The sequence below is a fragment of the Cryptomeria japonica genome, chromosome 9, assembly GCF_030272615.1.
Source record: "Cryptomeria japonica chromosome 9, Sugi_1.0, whole genome shotgun sequence".
In the NCBI taxonomy this organism is placed as follows: domain Eukaryota; kingdom Viridiplantae; phylum Streptophyta; class Pinopsida; order Cupressales; family Cupressaceae; genus Cryptomeria; species Cryptomeria japonica.
The window spans coordinates 546,207,253-546,228,816 of record NC_081413.1 but is presented as its reverse complement, the minus strand read 5'-3'; positions in this window follow the sequence as shown (position 1 = coordinate 546,228,816).

Genomic DNA, 21,564 nt, shown 5'->3' with positions numbered 1-21,564 from the left:
AAAAAAATCACAAACACCTACTACAACCTCTGCAAGCATTTTTTAGGAGTTTTAGAGTTTAAGGTTGGATTTACCCTTGTGAATCTCAACCATGCTTGAGCAACCTGTGAGCACATCTGGATTGGGAGAACTCTTAGAAAGTAGAGGTGTCTAAATTGGTTAGTAGACCAAATGAAAATAAATGAAGCCCACTAGGATAACACCTGACTACCCTTAAACAAGGAATTAACTCTCTTTGAGTGGGACTTCCCATCACTATTGGATGCATATATAGCTCTTGTGACGGTTCTTAGGATCACACTCGAGGATGCACCGAGAGAGGTGAGACACCTTGTACACAAAGACACTAGTGGTGGAGCATTTTAGGGTAATATGGGAAGAGATGAGGGAGTTCTAGTCCACCCTACAACCCCTCCACCACATACTGATGTTGATCCTACACCTCCTCAGCCTACACTACTTGATTCAACACTTGGGCCCATACAACCTACACCACTGCGGCTTGTGACTTTCACACCTCTTGCTAGAGCTCATGGTGGGTTTACCAGTCTACTTGTTCATGGTTTAGAGGATGCAGTGCTGAATCTAGATGTTGATGAGGTGTCCTTCCATACATCTGAGATCAATAGGATTGGGAGAGCCTTCGAGTCTCGTGAGGTATACATTATTTTTTCTTTAAGGTCATATCATTTATCTGATTTTAAATAGTAGATTTCAACTTCGAAATTGTTAACACATTTTGAATTTGGGATTATTTATAGCGTGGTGCTCCATTGGAGACATTGGGAGATTATTTACATGCACATTTGAGTTCTTCATCTCAAACACCTGTGGCCCATGCATGCTCTACTCATTCATCAGGTGGATCACATCAGGTAAAATTTGCACATGCACTAATGTTAAAGTAAAATTTCCATACAAGTAATAGTTAGATAATGTTTTCATTTGTTTATATATATACGTGTGCTAAACGTGTACATGTACTTTCTTGTACAGGGAGAGCATTTAGATCATGGATTAGTGGAGGGCCCACTAAGCTAGTTTAGGGACCACTGATCATTGTTTGATGATATTATATATCTCGTGCATGTACTCTTTTTTATACTTATATGTATCTGACACTTGTTTGATGATATTTTTATACTTATATGTTTTTTTATGTACCTAACAATTGTTTGATGAGATTTCTTGTTTGTTATTTACATGTGTCTATGAGCTCATATTATATTTTCATAATTAGTTCAAGTTACATATATAGAATTGATCATGTTATTGTGGATGATAAATCTTGATATTTGTTAGTTGAATTACATTAATTATTGATTTGATTTAGTTACTTAAATAAATTAATTAAATCAATTAATCGATTAATTAGTTAGGTGAATTACATTAATTATTGATTTGATTTAGTTAACTAAATCAATTAATCAACTCAATCCAAATCAATTAATCCACTCAATTCAAATCATTTAATCCACTTAATTAATCAACTCAATTCAAATCAATTAATCAACTCAATTCAACTCAATTAATCCACTTAATCCACTCAATTAATCAACTCAATTCAAATCAATCAATCCACCGAGACAAATTATATATATATATATAGCGATTCAAAAAACAACTCGAATGTACGTACGTACTTATGTACGACGATCCAAAAAATTGCTCGAATGTACATATGTATGACGATCCAAAAAATATCTCAAAAAAATACATGCATTCACTTGTTCTAGAATAATTCAAGTGAGCTCATGGTACATAACATCTGGATCCTCTTTGTCTTTTACTATCTCTAATATCCTTTCATGATCTTCATAAGCAACCTCCACTTTTGGGGACCACGACCTCTTTTTTGTAAAGTTTCAAATTGTAGTCTTGTTGCTATAACTAAGTGACTATAATGCAAAACTTTTTGGTCAGACATGTATTCAATAAATGTAACACCATTGTTATCTATCTTCGTTTGTTGATAATAAATACCTTCAACAATGACTGATCTAATGGGGTATTGTTGCCCATCACCATCTTCCACTAATTCTAACAATTTACTTTTTGGTCTTGTGCATCGTAGTAGGTAATAGTCAACCCCTTATGCATTGTCAGGATCTGCAACCATGACAAAAATATCACCTTTACACCACTAATTATAAACAATTAAATTATAAAGTGTGTCTAAATGTATAGACATGAATTCAAATTAAATTAAAATTTAAAACGTACCTGGCACAACTAAATCAGAAACACGTTCGTAATCTGCTGAATATAGAGGATCATGAATATCTACAATGTCACTATCTTCATAAGGAGGCATTGCGAATAAATTTTTCATCTCCCATTCAGAAACAAATTCATCTCTAATGTTTTGACATTATTGAATATTTGTGTTGTTTTCAATGCAGTCAACACAAAAACATGAATTTTCCCTTACCTGAGTCACAATAGGTTTGTTAAGTTCTGTAGACATGACTTAATTTCAATGCAATCAACACAAAAACAAGTTCTATGTTATCTTACCTAAATCACAAGAGGTTTGCTATGTCCTGTAGTCATCACTTGATGCAATTTTCTAATGCCACTAATTGTTTGACAATTATAAGGATTGGATCGATCAATATCTTTAACTTCCCAAAAATAGTGTTTGTTGTATGTTGTGTTGCGAGAACCAAAATGGCTTCTGCACCATTCTACTATGTCACTTGAATTTCTTATGTTGTTACTTGCACATTAACTTATTTTAGCAATTTAACTTCGACCCATAAGATACACACTCACCTATAAACGTTGAACATGTACCTCCAAGTTCATGTTGACTAAGTGCATGCTTCACATAGGCTCCTGCTCTATCATTCTCTCCTTTTCCATGTCCACTCTCAAAAAAGTTCCACAAAAACTTTAGACCATGTTTCACATGTTGTTGTGACAACCAATTGAACCTTTTTGCAGATTTAAATTGTCCTGTGAAGTTACAATCAAATCTATAATATATATTAGTTTAGAAAACTTAACTATACTAGATAATTAAAAGATGTTTAATTAAAACTTAATTATGCTTACTAGCGCATCCATCAGACCAAATCCAATTTTGTGAAGCACTTATCCGATGATCTATGATATTTTCAAAAAATTCTCAAAACAATATGCTACATAACTCTTGTCATGGCAAGTATCGTCACTGATATAAAAATGAACTTCCTTAATGATAATGTGTTCATCTTCATCAAATTCTAGACCATCCACATATAGCTTTGTATGTCTATATAAAACTTGTACCAAAATTGCAACCTTCTCAGAATTATACTATTGACTTTGAATCTTTGTGTGAGGACTGAACGTATAGTTCTCAGAGAAGTCTACTATTGAAAGAATACAACCTGGAGGAAAAGAATTTTTTGAGATACAAAATTGTTTTACTTGCCATATTGTGTCATGGTAGTGTAGGATATGTGGATATATCATGTTCTTAAATCTATACATGAACTCTTTGTAAGGAAATTCACTCTCTTTTAACATAATTTTTTTTTATTCAGCTCTTGACTTTGTCTGGTATTTTTCATATTCAAATCTTTTCCACAAAACTTGCACTGAAAGATCTGTGTTGATATTTTGTACAAATTTTTTCAAATCTCCATAGTTAGCACATGTATTTTGTATACATTGTACATTGTATTCATTTGAACCTTCTAATCTGTCACATAAAATAAACTTCAAAAACTGTGATGTACTTGCAGAGATGACTACATTTGGATTACTTTATGTGGTTGCCTTTTTATATGACTGGAGATGCAGCTGAAATTCACGTAATTTTGACAACAACAAGTTTCACGTACCTTATTGATTCGCACAAAGCATGGTCGCAATCCCTCAAACATCCTTTGACATATCTTGACATCTGGAAGTTCTTGTTTGAATGCTTCAAACAATTCGCTCTGTGGTGTGTCTATAAAGTGTTTTGGATGTGCAATTTTTGTACCATCTTCATCTCTAATCTATATAGTGTCTCTTCTATTAGAAGAAAACACGAGAGTGACTGGTCTCGTATTCAATAACAAGTCTTCTTACATCTTCATCAATTCTATCTTTTCAAGGAACCCTGTAAATATTGACCCAGTTCTTTTCAATATTCTCATCCAACTTGTTTCTTTTCCTAATATATCTTTGGACAGTTCTTGTAGAAACATTCAATAACTAAGCAATTGCTTGAGTTTGTTTTCTATGTGATAATTTCTTACTAGTAATCATATTCATTAATGCTCTCTGGGCAGCACTTGAATCAGTAGCTTGACTCATGCTCTCAATACATTTCAGAGCTTCTTGCAAATTTTCAACCACTGTCTGATTTACTGATCCCTTTGATGATTTCTTCTTGTTATCAACACCCAACAACTCGAAAACAACAATCATTTCTTTTCTCCTAAAAAACTTTGCAAACAATTGTGCCCTTCCAATTTGAGTTTTGTCTTGAAAATATTCATCCCAAATTTTTTTGGAGTGTAATTTTAATGTTCTTTCCGGTTCCATATCCTCATTTGAAATCTCATTGAAAAGAGTGTCTTCATCCATCTCCATCAAATTGGCCATACCAAATAAAAAATTGTTGGTTTGACTGGAACTAGTTACTTCTCTTTCCTGAATCGAGACTACTTCATCGTCAATGGGAAATTGTTCCTGAGCAGGTGTCGTATGTCTTGTTTTTGTATCTTTTATTTGATCATACTTCTGTAATCTAGTCCTTTTATTGCCCATTGGACAAACTGCTATTGAGAAGCAATTTGAATTTGCAAATCCCTAATACATTTGCCCACATGTGCATATATGTCAAGTCAATTGGACTCAGCTTTAAATATGCATGTACATGTTTAAGAACTATTAGACACACATAAACAACTTTAAATATGCATGTACATGTTTAAGAACTATTGGACACACACAACTTTAAATATGCAAGTACATGTTTAAGAACTATTGGACACACATACACAACTTTAAAATTGTACATACACACACATACATACAAACATACACATACATAAGCATACATGCAAACACACACATACATGTAGACACACACACATATATGACCTCGTAGAACACAATAAGATCCCAAACGACATCACATGGTGTCCTGAGGGGTCATATTGTTTCCTAAGGACACACACATACATACACGCACATACATGTAGACACACACACAGATATGACCCCTTAGATCACACACTAATACATTTGGCCTAAAATTCTGACGGAGAAGGTATATTGTGACCAAATTTGATTTCTTTTTGAAAAATGCCCGAATTCGTTGGAATTCCAACAATAATTTCACATTTGGTTTCGACGGAGAAGGCATTACTAATGAAATTTGATTTTTTTGAAAAAAAGTGCTCGCGTTCATCGAAATTCCGACGATCGTGGCATTACTTAAAAAAAACACTGCAATTCATTTTAACCCAAAGCTATCCCATGCAAGCTTGGCATCAACCCAAAGCAACCCTGTGTGCAATCTTCTGCATTGAGTTAGGCATTTCACGCAAAACAACTAAAAGGTTAGGCTCTACTTCATATAAATTTTGCATATGAATTTTCATTTTGGGGTTGCACATTATCGATTTCATTTTGTATATGAATTTTGGACCTGTTGCACATACACAGATTGAAAAAGGTATGATAATTTAGCAAGGAAAATTTATCCCTAAATGCCACCTACAAACTGCACATCGACACATGCTCAGATGGTGGTCCTCACACTTCTCTTGTCCAATCCTACATCTAGGATCTAGGATTGAGGATTGAGAATCACATATCATATTGCTCACACAAGGCTCTTTCATCTCATAATGAAGAACAAACCCCATTAAAATGGTAGGGCCATAGAATAGTAAGGGTTTGATTCATTATGGATATTCAAGATAGTGGGTGAGCACATAAAGGAGGGGGATAGAAGCTTACTGATGAGCATTGGACAACTATTACTAGCCATCCGTACTTGGAAATGCACTTATCAATTCCTCTACAATGTGTTTCGTTGGTTGACTATCATGTCCCTTGCTACCCTCTCTTGGGGGAGGTTGGGATCCTCAATAGAAGAATGGTATCTATTCTAGAATCTCTAGGAAATTGAAAAGGGCTGCTACTATCTATACTAGCAAGATAGAGGCTAGCATTAGCTAGAGTATATAGTAGTATCAATAATAAATACTAGATCATTCTTTGCATCACTTCTAAATCGAATGGGGACTATGGTTTGACGACACGCCCCTACCTCTACATCATACACATGAGTCAAGGATGATAGTGCGGTGTACAAACATCCTATATGGATAGGACACAAGAATCTATACCAGATAGTGCTAGGTGAAATGTATTTAATATCTTAGACTTATAGGGACATATGAGGAAGTTTGCGAGTGTGATGATGCCATGAAAGGTCTGATATCCCTATGTATCAGACTGAGAAAACCAGTGAAAGACAAAAAAAAATGCATTGAGAAGGCAAATGGTTGAATTGCCTAATGTTTGGTGTTCAAGTGATGTGTGGGGATCTTGCCAAGTCAAATACCTTGTTGTATTTTCAAAGGGTGGAAAAAGAATAAGCATTTTATTTACTGTCCTAATAGACCATCCATCATAACAATGATTACCAATGATGTGTGTGTTGCAAACAAAGTTCTAGACAAAGGCTCTTTCTATTGTAATACCAAGTGAGTGTTCATAGACCTTGTGTAGGGTCCTCCAAGCCTAGATACATTGATTTGGCCTTGTGGCTATCAATGAGTGTTCACCCAATAGGAGAAGTCTTGAGACTGACAATTTTGGAAGTGTGGCATTGTTGAGAGCCAATACTTAGGTGTGAACCCTGTCTTCACAAATTATGATTAGTTGTCATGATACTTGACCCTATCCTCATGGTGTTGGCTCAGTTAATATTAGTTTTCCCAAGCCTATAAGCCAAGTAATGTATCCAAGGATGTCTAGAACAATGGAGTGTATGATCATTGACTTTGTATGTTGAAACCATTATACATGCCTGACCATTGAGGGTATTGAGGAAGATTAGGAATAGTGTGTTTTGGTGAAGAAACATGATGTGAGAAGTTTGATGCAAAGGCAAGGGTAGAACTCAGTATTTCATATTAGGACAACAACAACATTGATTAGGAAAGTCAAATAAGGTCTCTCCAATGTTTAGGATACACAAGGGCAGCATTAGTCATGTAAGTATGCATGAGCATGGGAATGGATAGTTACTTTCCTTTTAGAGTATCTTGGGTCTATGACTCTCAATGGTGTTCATCCCAAAAGTATATGTAATATCATTCACTTGAACCCAAGGTGTGATTGAGAGTTTTGTCTTACTTGTCACTGATTTGGACAATATTGAGAGGATCTTATAAGGATGACTATCACCATACTCTAGATGAATTTACAACATTGATAATGAATTCACATTAGACACTCATGGATTACACTATGCCAAAGGGAGTGTCATGTTGTCTTTGCAAGGGTTGTTGAATTGTCAATGAAGGTGTAAGGTTGTTTTCCTAAGAGTACAAGGTTGTTCAAGAGTTTCGAGGCTGATTTGTGACTTCAAGTGAATTGAGTAGGCAAAGTTATTGTTCTTGGAAGATTGGTTGAGTCAATAAGTTGATGTGTATTGAGGCCTAATTCTTGAGGCCTGACCATAGAGGGTATTGAGGAAGATTGTGAATAGTGTGTTTTGGTGAAGAAACATGATATGAGAAGTTTGATTCAGAGGCAAGGGTAGAACTTAGTATTTCATATTAGGACAAAAAACACATTGATTAGGCAAGTCAAATAAGGTCTCTCCAATGTTTAGGATACACAAGGGAAAAATTAGTCATGTAAGTATGCATGAGCATGGGAATGGATATTTACTTTCCTTTTAGACTAACTTGGGTCTATGACTCTCAATGGTGTTCATCCCAAAAGTATATGTAATATCATTGAGTGGGCAAACATAAGATTCTGGTGCATCCATCACACAGGTAAATAAGCTAAATGAAAATTATTTCAAATTGAATACTTTACCAATAATCTAATTGATGTTGAGTTCCAACATAAAGTGACTATATTTGTTTTAAATAAGCAAGCAATGATAACAATGCACATGACATTGGAATGCATCTTGCTAATCGTGAAACATGACCTGCACATGAAGGTTCAAATGTGCATCCTATTAGTGGACGTATTCATTTGCTATTCAAATTTATTTATGTAATTATTAATACAATTAAACATCTTAAATTGTAATTAGTGTAGTAATTAATGTAACATTTTTTGTTAATATTTTAGAGCATGTAGTCGGTGGTGACCAAGTGGAGCATGATCTGAGTACACAACATCAGGAACGTGATGTTCCCCAATCAGGTAAAGAGGATCACTGTTATTCCTTTAAACAAATTTAATTGAAATTGGTGTTCAGAATTAATGTAACCTTTAGTATTTCAACTCTAGAGGATCTAAAGGGTGTTCAACATGTTGAGGTTGAGGCTAGACAAAATGATGTGGAAGATGATGTAGCCCCATCAAGTAAAGAGCGCCATGGTTATGTTCTTTAAATTAATGAAATACTTGTAGCAATAATAAAAAATGTTTTGAATTTAACCCATTTCTTTGTTATTGCAGAGGACCCCCCTTCACTTTAGTGTCCTCGTCCTCAACATAGGACTAGGCATACATCGAGATCACGAGCAGAGGGCAGAACAACTAAAGAGGGGGGAAATGATGCTCCACTTATTCTTTACATAGCTTCAAAGAAAAAAGAAAAAAAGAAATGATTGTAATCTACCTTATTTGATAATGACTGATTTTTATGTGTTAATGAATGTAATTATGTGCTAATGAATGGTTATGAATGATATGTGTTAATGAATATTGATGAATGTTGTGTTTTAATGAATGTTAATCAATGTTATGTGTTAATGAATGTTATGTGATATTAATGAATGAATGTTATATTTTATTAATGGTATAAAGAATGAATGAATGTTAGATGTTAATGGGGAATTTAGAGTGATGTTGGGGGGGGGGGGGGCAAATGAGCTTCCACCTTCACGTGGTTGACCATGTTAAGTAGAGAATATTAAACTATTCTCAAAACAAAGTGAAGCTCAATAAGATAACACAATTTTCAATATTTCATTATGTTGCACAGTTAATCTTATTAAAAAATGTATATTGAATCTTAATTGCAGGGTCCAATAGAGCCAATACGAACAACAACACCACAAGTTGTTGGGTATAATGAACTCCCATATTGTCTTATATGTACACTAACACTATGAGTTGCTTCTAGTGCTGATACCGGCCATGGTGCGAGTGAAAAAGTTGTGAATATGCCTCATCCTTGTAAGTTTTTTTATTAGTTGACATTTTCTTTAGCATTTTTTAATTTTCCTTATCATTTTCTTTGCCACTGCATTCTATGGCATTGTATTTGATTTGTTCTCTATACTCACATGACCTTAATAGTCCTTTTGAATATAATCTTCAATGATACCAATGAGGGACTTCTCCCAATTGATTGTTCCAAATGGCTTTGGCACCTCATTACTATTCTAAATACCTTGTAGCAAACTATGTTTTCTCTTATGTTGAAATAACCTCAATCACTATCTTATGTTTGTCTACAAATGGTGTTCATTAGTTATTTATTGTGTTTGATGGTTCATTTCATTTCCATCCAATGTGATTGTTGATCTCTATCTCTATAAATGATCCTTATAATGATTCTCTTCAATGAAAAGCATCATTGTGTTGTTGATGACCATTTATGATTACTACCTATTTAATCTATCTCTTGCTGATAAGTTTCTTTCTTGTATATAATAGTGATTCTTGATTGCTACCTATTGATTCTAATGCTTGATGTTTTCATATATGCTATCAATCATTGCGGGTAAAAGCCACTGAGCTGCCTTTGCTTGTACACCAATCACCAAGCTTGGTGTTGTTAAAAGAAACCATACTTTCATAGTAGGAACCACTATCAAGATTGTTTTACTAGAAAATTCCTTGGTACTAAAGCCACAAAATAGTTTTTTGATGGTCAATCACTAATCTTTTGATGGTGATCACTAGTCTTTTGATGGTCGATAACAAACTCTTATTTCTTTGATCTTGTCACTATATTTGAAGCCTTAAAGATTTGCATTTGATGTTTCTCTAATACTATTTCATTTTGAGTTGTTTATACATTTAAATTCTTGTAACCTCTACTCTAATACTGGCAAAAAAATTCAAATCTGCCTCCAGTCAAACATGTCTAGACCTAGGACTATGAACCTTTATCTTCCTATGGTTACTATGTTTGATGTTTCTCACAGTGTATATTTGTATCATTGTACTCAAAATGGAGAATTTATTATTCTCACTATTTCTATCATCAAGTCTTCTCTTTGGTCACTCTTTATGTGAAGTGTTCCTATCAATATTTCCTAATCATGCCTTGTGAAGGGGCTTAGTTTTTGTGTGGGATTGCTCTTCACTAGTGAAAGGCTCATGATTGTATTTGTCATTGTGAAGGTTTGAGAAAATTTCTTCTTCCATTATCAAAATCTTCTCATGGCACCATTTTATCTTTTCTTGCTAATGATTTCTTGAATACAATAGTATTGTTATTCATTATTTGGGACTATGAAAGATAGTGATCAAATTATATGAACCTTATTATCTCCCTTGAATACTGCTCTAGCTTTGAAGGCCAAACAAATTCTTAGCTTCTCCAAGATTTATTATATCTGTCCTTAACTGTTGTGGCTTGGTATGCGTATTGTGTTTTTGAGGTATCATGATGTAATTCCAGATGGGTTGGTCCCAAACTTGATGCCTTAGTGATGCAGAGATAGGGGTAATACTCAACTCTTCATGACAGGGCAGTATTGAATAATAACAAGATAAGACAATTTTGGTGACTCCAATCCTTGATTCAACCAAAGACAACATTAGGAGGTTTTACATTTTGATAAGGGATGACCCCAAGTGTCTTTCATCACATACGTAGGTAGGCATAAGGGTGAGATTAGGCCTCTACCTCTCCTTGACTGGCTTGAACCAATGAATTTCATAAATACTCAACTCCAATGGCTTGGTGGAACATCACCCAATTGGACTCAAGACATGATTGTTTTACATCACGCATGGTGCTCATGTTGTGTTTACAAGTTTTATAAGAAGTGTCACCCTCTCTGCCCTTTTGACTATATGTATTGGGGACAGTCATACATCTAACTTCCCTTGGTTTTAAAAGTCACAAAATGCTTTCCTAGATGATCATTTGTTGTCTTCTTAACATTGCCCAAGCATGAGTAACCAGTATAATAAATGTAGATTGCACTTTGGATGTTCTCTTGTTGTTAACACTACTATACTACCCTTCTTGACTGTGATTTTTTGGGACAGTCAACATAGACTTTCTTTCAAGCATGATAGAACATAGTGACATGTTTAGAAATGTATTTCAAAAGCCACACAATCAATCCCTCCATAATTTTTTGGCATGCAACTCAAAATACAACATAATAGGGGTTTAAGAAGGGCTTTTGGACTAAGAAACTTAGACTGTGATTTTGGTTTCAATCTGCAATATCAATACCCCATTTTTATTTTTATTTTGTGATTTTGGTTTCAATCTAATTTTGATTTTGATAGCATAGCCTACCAGAATTGCCTATACTCATGATAGTAATGGATGGATGAGGCTCACACCTTCAAGTAATACTTTTTCATACTAGTTGAGTTATGGAGGACAAGAGGACTATGTTTTCCCTGGGATAGAGCAAACTATCATATCCATACCATGATATATAGTCCAATATGTGTATTATGAGATACAAAACTCGATGACTTATATGCTTCTTCAGGTGTCAAAATTCAATCTCTAAGGAGTCCATGACTCCTCCATCCTTAAAATATCTGTGCAAATCCTATTGATAGAAGGCATTGGCATGCAGATTGTTTCCTCATGGAAGAGGATGATAGAGAATTTAAGGCCTTGGCTTGGGAGATGACAACATGAGTAGGAGGCACTGACAAAATATCAATGGGAGGCAATTTGACATGTGTGTGAGAGGTTGCAGAGAAGGCATTGGCATAATTGTTGAGTTAAGGTAGTCTGGTAGAATTTCTAAATCGAGGAAGATTAGTAGAATTGTTGAATTGAGATGGATTGGTAAAATTGCTGATTTGGGATAGTTAGGTAAAACAATTGATTTAAGATAGTCAAGTGTAAGGCAATTGATGGTGTATCTTCTAGCACAATGGTTGTTGGGTTGGTGCAAGGAAGGGCTTGATTGCCATCATGAGTAGATGGGTAGAGGACAAGACACAAAGAATATGGCTCAATGGAGAGCAAGGGCAAAGAGAAATCATGAGACACAATTGATGGACAAGAACACAAAGATGATGGCTAGGTTGGATGTGCTAATGGAAGAGGTCAACACAAAAAGACAGGATCGGTATAGCAAGAGGAGAGAAGGATGGTATGAAGGCACCAACATTCTTAGGGAGAGGACTTGAGGAGTTGATGAATTTGGTATTGGTAATGGAGCATAGCTTTGTTCAAGAAGGGGTCACAGACACAAAGAAGGTAAAATTTCATGAAGAGGATGTTGTGTGGTGGTGTAGTAAAAGGATAGAGAGATCTCTAGGAGGGGAGATCGTGTAGAGGCAAGGAATGAGTGCAAAAGTGGGAGTAGATGATCACAAAAATATTGGAGGAGGTATTACATTAAAGAGCGTGACCAAAGTGGTTGTGAAGGCTTGAAGCCAACAAGTTTAAGAGTGCATAGGAGATTACTTTTTGAGGCAATGCATGTAGGGAACTATCAAGCAAGTAGCCTAGTCCAAGTCCTTTGGAGCAACAAAGAATAAAAGGAACCCATGGAGGTTGGAGTGGAAGCATAGGAGCTTGAAGGAAAGGCTCTAGAAGAATTTCATCTTGCAAGTGCACCTATAGAGGAGGTGTGCTTTGCAGAAGTAGATCTTCATGTGGTAGAAGATATTTAACTTTCTATGAACACTAGGGAGATAGTTGAGGATGATTATCTAAGCAAGGAGTGTGAATGGTTTGTGCACCCACACTTGCACAAGTATGCACAAAGGAGAATATGCCACATAAGGTGTAGGGAAAGGAAGAGCTAGCACAAGAAGAAAATTGAAAGGCATTGCTTAAATCATAGCTGAAAATTTTTGTGAGTATTTGCAAGACTTGTGAGTACTCTGCGGGTCAGTTGCTCAGCCGAGTTCCTCACGGAAAGTTGTTTGGGAACCCATTCCTACTTCTATAATACTATACCTTTTTTGTCAATCTTCAATTTGATTAGGAACATGTTAGAAAACATCTCTGTAAGTAATTTTTTAAATTTTAAATTGTCAATGTTGTGGGAGAAACAACTATGTGCCCAGCTAGTTTTGATTATACATTATTATGTTGCACGATTATTAACTACATTGTTAGATAATGTAATAAAACATATAAGAGCTGCAATAGACCACTCATTTCTCCACACTACCAACTTCTTCTTTGTCAACTTGCAACATACCAAAGTGAGAAGTGAGCCTGATGCTGCCATCCTTTCCTGAACAATTATTTGAAGATTCATTGAGTTTGATTTTGTGGATGTTTGACTCTTGGAAGTAATATTTTTAGTATGTATAGATATAAAGGTTCTCTATATTACATAATAAATTGTTTGAAAAATCCATTACACAATTGAGAATCCTATATCCAATTGAGTTGGCTTGAAAGTGATGAAAGTGTGAGATTTTGCCAAGATCAAGGGCACAATGAAAAGTATTAAAATAGAGACAAAAGAATGAAAAGAACAAACTGTATTCTCATCAATATGAAAATGATCAACTGGATTCACCAATACAATGAATATAGGCCTTCTTATATAGGCAAGGCCATATGGATGTACGAGCACACAATCATGACATGTGGCTCAATGAGAAACAAGGGTAGGTAAGAAATACTAGGGGTAGGTAGGAGAAATAATATAATATTCCACAAGAGGTGGATGACCCACCGAATGTGGAGTGTAACAACAAAACAAGACCACAAAAGGTGGAATTTCTCCTACAAGATCTATCCCTATGTGCACACTTCCCTAAGTGTCTCAAATTCAAACTACGAAGAAATGCATTATCCTAAGTTAACTTAAGTAAAGTGTAATAATATCCATAATGAATATTTATTTACACCAACACCCCCCCTTAAGTGCAACTTAGGGGAATGAAGACTCAAGTCAACAATGCAAGATGGGTCCCGGCTACTAGGCCATGATAGGTACCCATGTACAATATGCAAATGCAAGCAAAACCATGCAATGCAATCTCTCACAAATGGAGAAAAGGAGAAAACCCAGTGGGAAAAAACTCCCCCCTCAAAAGAGAGATGAAAGTACAAAAGACTCTCAAAGAAGAAGGACAAAACCTCAAAGAGGAAAAATTCCCCCCCACAAGAGAGGAAGGAGAAGTCAGCTGACCCCCCCTAATGACACATCCCGCACCCCCAAGAGAGCTCGCAACTGCTAGAACTTACTCTCGGTGAAAGGTTTGGTGAATATGTTTGCAACCTGCTCCACTGTAGGACAATACTGCAAATCAATGACCTGCACCTGAATCAGCTCTCAGATATAGTGCATATGAATCTCGATGTGTTTGGTCTACTGGTGTTGGACTGAGTTCTTTGAGATTGTAGTAGCACTCTGATTATCACAATGTAGAATTGTCGGTCATGGAGTGGTGAACCCAAACTCTGCAAGAATCTGCTGAAGCCAAATAGTCTCAGTCACTGCATTAATAGCGCCTCGATACTCAGCCTCAGTTGAAGAGAGAGCAATAGCACGTTGCTATTTGCTCTGCCAACAAATGGGGCTAGAACCAAGGTGAAAACTGTAACCGGAAGTAGACTTACGATCATTAAGATCGCCAGCCCAATCGAAGTCTGTGTAACCAACCAAGCAAAGTCCTATGCCTGCTACATAGTGAATCCCATAGTGATGTGTACCCTGGATGTAATGAAGGATGCGTTTGGTAGCTTTCCAATGAAGCTCATGTGGTTCTTGCATGAAGCAGGAAACCATGCCAACTGCAAATGAAATATCAGGGCATGTATGAGTCAAGTAGATGAGACTACCCACAAGCTAACAATACAAAGTGGCATCAACTGGTGGAGAAGAACACTGAGCCTCAAGCTTGACTCCAGAAAGAAAGGGAGTTAGTGCAGGCTTACAATCAGCCATATGAAAGCATGCAAGTAGATCAGGAGCATACTTGGGCTATGATAGTGTGATCCCAGAAGGTGACTGTGAAATCTCTATCTCAAGAAAGTAGTACAAAAGACCCAAGTCAGTCATAGAAAATATGTCATGCAAAGCAGATTTGACCCTGCTAATGATGGATGTGGTACTCCCTGTAATGATCAAATCATCAACATAGAGCACAAGTATCAAGTGAGAGTCATCCTGTTGCAAAATGTAGACATTCGGATCGGAATGACACCCGGTGAACCCTGCGGAGAGAAGAAAGGAATCCATCTTGGCATACCAAGCCTTGGGGGTCTGCTTAAGGCCATAGAGAGATTTCCTTAGTCTGCAAACCAAGGAAGTATCCTAGATGAAACCTTGTGGCTTCTCCATATAAATCTCCTCATCAAGATCACCATGAAGAAAAGCACTCTTCACATCCATTTGATGTACAACTCAACCTTGAGCTGCAGCAATAGCAAGTGTCAAGCGAATGGAGTTCATCTTGGCTATGGGTGCAAAGGTCTCAGTATAGTCAACACCTACAACCTGAGAGAAACCTTTCACAACAAGCCAAGCCTTATACTTATCCACACTACCATCCGCAGCATACTTGGTCCAATAGATCCACTTACATCGAACCATCTTTCTCCCCTTAGGGAGATGGACTAAATCCCATGTGTTGTTCCTCATCAAGGAACTATACTCTTCCTCCATAGCTTGGTCCCACTCAGGAACCCCTGATGCTTCCCGAAATAACTGTGGACCAGAAATAGTAGCAATGAATGCATGTGGAAGATCCTAATGTTGTGATCGAGTTCTTCGTGTATCTGAAGGGTCCCCAATAAGAGAACCCATGGACTCAAGTGTCTTTCGAGCCCAACAAGGTCTAGGTGGAGGTGGAGAACGAGGCTCCTCAACTGAAAGTGGACCCTGCGGAGGTGTAACCCTGCGAGTCGGAGTTGAAGGAGTCTCATCATCTGAATCACTAGCATCACTATCCACAATGGAGGAAGGTGGAGGAGGTAGAGAGGCTAAGCTAGGAGAGCTTTCCTCAAAGTGAACACTCCTCTCAATGAACACCTCATGTGTCTCAGGATCCATCAATCTATATGCCTTAACACCCTCAGGATATCCAACAAATATGCAAGGCCGACTCTGAGGTTCCAATGCCTTGCGTTTTTGTGGAGGTATGTGAGCCCATGCTGGACACCCAAAGACTCTGAAATGTCTCACAATTAGTTTCCTACCAGCCCAAGCCTCAAAAGGAGTAATACCTTGCAAATCTTTGTGAGGAACCTGATTTTGGATGTGTGTGGCACAACTGATAGCCTCTTCCCAAAAGGTGGGATCAAGAGAACGTGCATATATCATATAGCTAGCCATTTCTTTGAGAGTTCTATTCTTGCATTCTGCAACTTCGTTCTGCTGTGGAGTGTATGCGACAGAATGCTTAAGATCAATCCCCTCAAATGTACAAAAAACCTCAAGTCTTTTGTTCACATATTCCCTTCCATTATCTGTGCGAAGAATCTTCACCACTTTCCCGAATTGCTTCTCCACATGAGTCTTGAAGTCCTGAAATCTGTCAAATACTTCACTCTTATGAATAAGAAAGTAGACCCAAGTGAAGCGGGAGTAGTCATCAATGAAGGTGAGGACATAGCAGGCCTTACTAAATGAAGGTGCTGGAAATGGACCTGCTACATCGTTGTGAACAAGTTGAAGAACTTCCAAATCTCTCCAAGCTTTCCCTTTATCAAACTTTTCCTCGAGATGCTTGCCCATGGAACAACCTGAACATACACCCTCTAAAAAAATGATTCGAGGTAGACCTGTGACCATGTCTTAAGTGCTGAGCTGCTAAAGATAGCAGTAGTTGAGGTGACCAAACCGCTCATGCCATAGCTTACTTTCTGAATTTGAATGAGTAAGCAAGGCCCTAGAAGGTAAACTTGGCACAAAGTGGGAGAATGAATAAAGCCTTGAGTTGTCATTGACTTGTCCCACTGCTACCAAGGCATCATCATCAAGTTCCTTTACCACAACTGAATCTGGTGTAAACTCAACCTTTTTCCCATTCCCATAGTGAGTGATTTGGTAGATAGAGAGAAGGTTGGTAGACAAGTTAGGAACATAGAGAACATTCTCAAATGTTCCATCATCCATGTCAACTGAACCTTTCCCTTCAACCTCTACTTGTGTATCATCACCTATGTAAATGTGAGGTACCTTAGATGGCTCCAATGAAGAAAACTGCTCCTTTGTAGAACCCATGTGATATGAGGCACCTTAGTCAAGTATCCACTGCTGTGAAGAACTTGTTGTAGCCACAAATGCTTGCCCTTTTCCCTTAGACTGTGAGGAAGAGGAAGGAGATGAATCCTTCTTTGTGTAGGCGGATGGCAAGTTGATGTTGTTTTTCTTAAGAAGATTAGTTAACTCATCAACTTGCTTTGTGTGGCATCGATGCTCATCATGACCATACTTCTTGCAATATGCACAAGTTGGCTTATCCTTCTTAGGTGGTGTCTCCTTCTTGGAAGAGGATGAAAAATCACCTTGTGATGGAGAGGATGATTGTCCTTTTTCCTGTTGTGGCTGTGACTTAGATTGCTTCTTCTTCTTGTTGGAATCTTTGCCTTGACTTTCTTGATTCCCTTGATTAGCCACCAAAGCCTTGGACTTTGAAGACTTGAGAAACCCCATGTTCAACAACTTAGATTGTTCCAATATCAACATTTCTGTGAAAGCATCAAATGAAGGCATAACATAGGAACTCCCCACTGTCAAACGATGAGTTTGGAAGCTAGACACAAATGTTGCATATTCTAGTGCAATCTTGTCCAATAAGTTGAATATCAACTAAGCATCCTTTTTGTCAATTCCACAATCCTTAAGCTTTGCTCTTAGCTCATTTGCTTTGGTGATATAATCTTGGATTGTATCAAAACTCTTGGGATCCAAGTTGGTGAGCTCATTGTCAATCTTATAACCTCTGATTTCATCAACTTGACCATACAATTTCTGAAACATATCCCAAGCATCTTTGATTGTAGTACACTTTTCAATATGAAAGATGAGGTCATCTGATACATACTTGCGCAAAGTTCCAAGAGCCATGCAATTATTAGTGAGCCATTCTAATTGAGCATTAGGATCAGCCTTAGGATTAGGTGGTGCTACTATTGTTCCATCTATGTAATGCGTGAGACCTTTTTCCATTAATTTGCTCTATACTTTAATTTTCCATGATGCATAATTACGTGGAGTTAAAGGTGGAAATTTATGAGGACTCATTGCAACAAAAATGAAAGAGAACAAGGAAAGAGAGGCACAATCACACAAGACACCCCCCCCAAAAGTGATGATTTGACACTTTATACTTAGTGCATGTACAACGGGCCACTTGCAAAAAATGGCAAAGTGGACTTTTGATTTCAATTTTACAATTGCCTCAATAAGGCCAAAAGAGACTCAAACTAATAATGCAAGAGATCTAAACTAAGATCCAAGCAATTTACAAGTACCAAATAGGCCAAATAAGACCAATATCTGAAAGTACAATTTCTACTTAAAATCTCTGAAATATGATCATAGATTATGAAAGTACATGAAAACAAATGCACTCTCAAAAAAACGGCACTTGAAAAGGAGGTCGTATGAGCTCAAACGAGGCCTTTGAAGTTGCAAAACTGAGGATTGGACATGTACAGTTGAGAGAATCTGAAAATTCTGAAAACCTTGTGCACCAAAACCAGAAAATAACCACACCACTATGAAGAGCACAAAAAATTAGCCCAAATAAAAAAAAATTGCACCCAAAAAGGAGCAAAATTGAGCAAGTTATGGGCCTCCAAAGTTGACCCAAAAATCCAAACTGCTCAACGGAGAGGGGTCTAAAAATTTCCAAAGAAAAAGCTGACTGGCCGTTGACTGGGTGTTGCTGACTGGGCATTGACTGTGCGCTGCTGACTGGGCAGAAGTTGACGTACTACCCGAATTGGGCAGAAAATTTCCTCCACACCCAAAAATCAATTTTTGCCAAAATAGGTCGAATTTATACTCGATTTTTATGGAAACGGCCTCCCGGATGCAATGGTGAGGTTGAAAATGCTCCAAGATGCCTCCAAAAAGCACAGTTCCTCAGATCCAAAAATAGAAGCCTTCCACGATGTCTCCAAAAACCAATCAATGAAGCCCCAATGACTCTGATACCATGTGAGATTTTGCCAAAATCAAGGGCACAATGAAAAGTATTAAAATAGAGACAAAAGAATGAAAAGAACAAACTGTATTCTCATCAATATGAAAATGATCAACTGGATTCACCAATACAATGAATATAGGCCTTCTTATATAGGCAAGGCCATATGGATGTATGAGCACACAATCATGACATGTGGCTCAATGAGAAACAAGGGTAGGTAAGAAATACTAGGGGTAGGTAGGAGAAATAATATAATATTCCACAAGAGGTGGATGACCCATCAAATGTGGAGTGTAACAACAAAACAAGACCACAAAAGGTGGAATTTCTCCTACAAGCTCTATCCCTAAGTGTCTCAAATTCAAACTACGAAGAAATGCATTATCCTAAGTTAACTTAAGTAAAGTGTAATAATATCCATAATGAATATTTATTTACACCAACAGAAAGTAAGAAATTTATTTAATCTAGCACTAACTTGTGAAATTGACGCCACACTCTAGTAACAAAAACTATACTTCTCTTATTATGAGAGAAGTTATTTGAGGTGTATAAAGAAGTAGGTAAATATGTTGCTTTGATGAAGTGGCAACAACACTCGAGAGAAAAGTGCATTTGGTGTTGGTTTATTTGTTTGTCTATTCAGCTAAAAATTCTTTCAAGCAATTGTTTTGTTCTTTTATTTTTAAGTTTGTATCTCTGCATGAATACAAATGTTTTTATATTATACTGAATTTATTGATGTTGGCTTGTGAGTGCTAGTTTTCAAGGGTGAGTGGAGAAATAACTACAGATTTTGAACTCTTTTTTGGCTATGGACAACGAGTTCTTAAAATCTGTGGTCGCTAGTACTTTGTAGTAATAATTGTTATTTTCATTTCTTGGGTACCCTCTTCTTTTTGAGGTAATATATTTGGATGAATATATATGCATGTTAGTATTTGCTTCACAAATTAATGAGTTTGTGTTAGATGACACATCTTTTTTAATATTTATTTTTTAAATGACCTTGCTTTTACACTCAAACTCGTACAATTGATTGGACCTATTGTTCTCTCATTTCATTGATAACCATTTACAACAAAGTTGCTATATTCAATTCAGCAATCGCAAGGAATACCTTTTCCTTGTACTTGCATGCCTTATACTATTGCACATTTTATGAACATTATTTTAGGATTGCTAACAAGGTTTTCTCAAGGAGTTGCTTGTAATTTATTTCAAATTGTTATCACCATCCCATTATATTACCACACAACTTTAGAATTCATGGAAATTGGTAAATCTTTCAATATCCCTCGCAGGAGTTGAGAGCCCTTCCATTAGTAGAGTGATTTTTTTTATTTTTTTATTTTTTGTTACATATTGCTATCTTTGCATATCAAGGATTTAGGCATCTTTGATCATTATTCTAAGGTTAAATTTGTATTATATTAGGATATTCTAACTATATATTGCATTTATATTGTTCAAGAGGGAATTAAGAAGTCATGAATAGTGAATTGTTTAATTTTTTCCTTTCAAATTAAATATCGGAGCACACTCAAATATTAGCTAGATCTTGTGGTTGAAATATATATTTTTATATTAGCTAGATCTTGTGGTTGAAATTGATATTTTGTTATTTGGTTACATTACAAGTTTTACCTCTCATTTATAAATAGTCAGCATAGACATATTTTCATTGTGAGGCCGCTTGGTTGTTTTCCCCCTTGGGTAAAATATCTTGTTTGATTCTTAATTGTTGAAGTTTTAATCTCATTCTTTCCATTTCTTTATTTTCTACTTCTCTATTTTCTCTTCTCCTAGTTGAGCCTCTACTGTAAAGACGTAGATGCTCTAACTTCATGAAAAGAACGAATACTCTTTATTCTTCAAACAAATCTATAATCTCTAAAAATCAGCATCATTCTTTTTTTTTTTAATAATTTGGACGTCGTCGGAATTCTGACGGTAAAGACTGACACGTCCGATGGGCATGCTATATGCCCAACGACATTGGCTCGTCGGATGGGTGGCAGAAGACCGTCAGAATTCCGACGGTAAAGACTGACACGCCCGACGGGCATGCTATATGCCCGACGACAT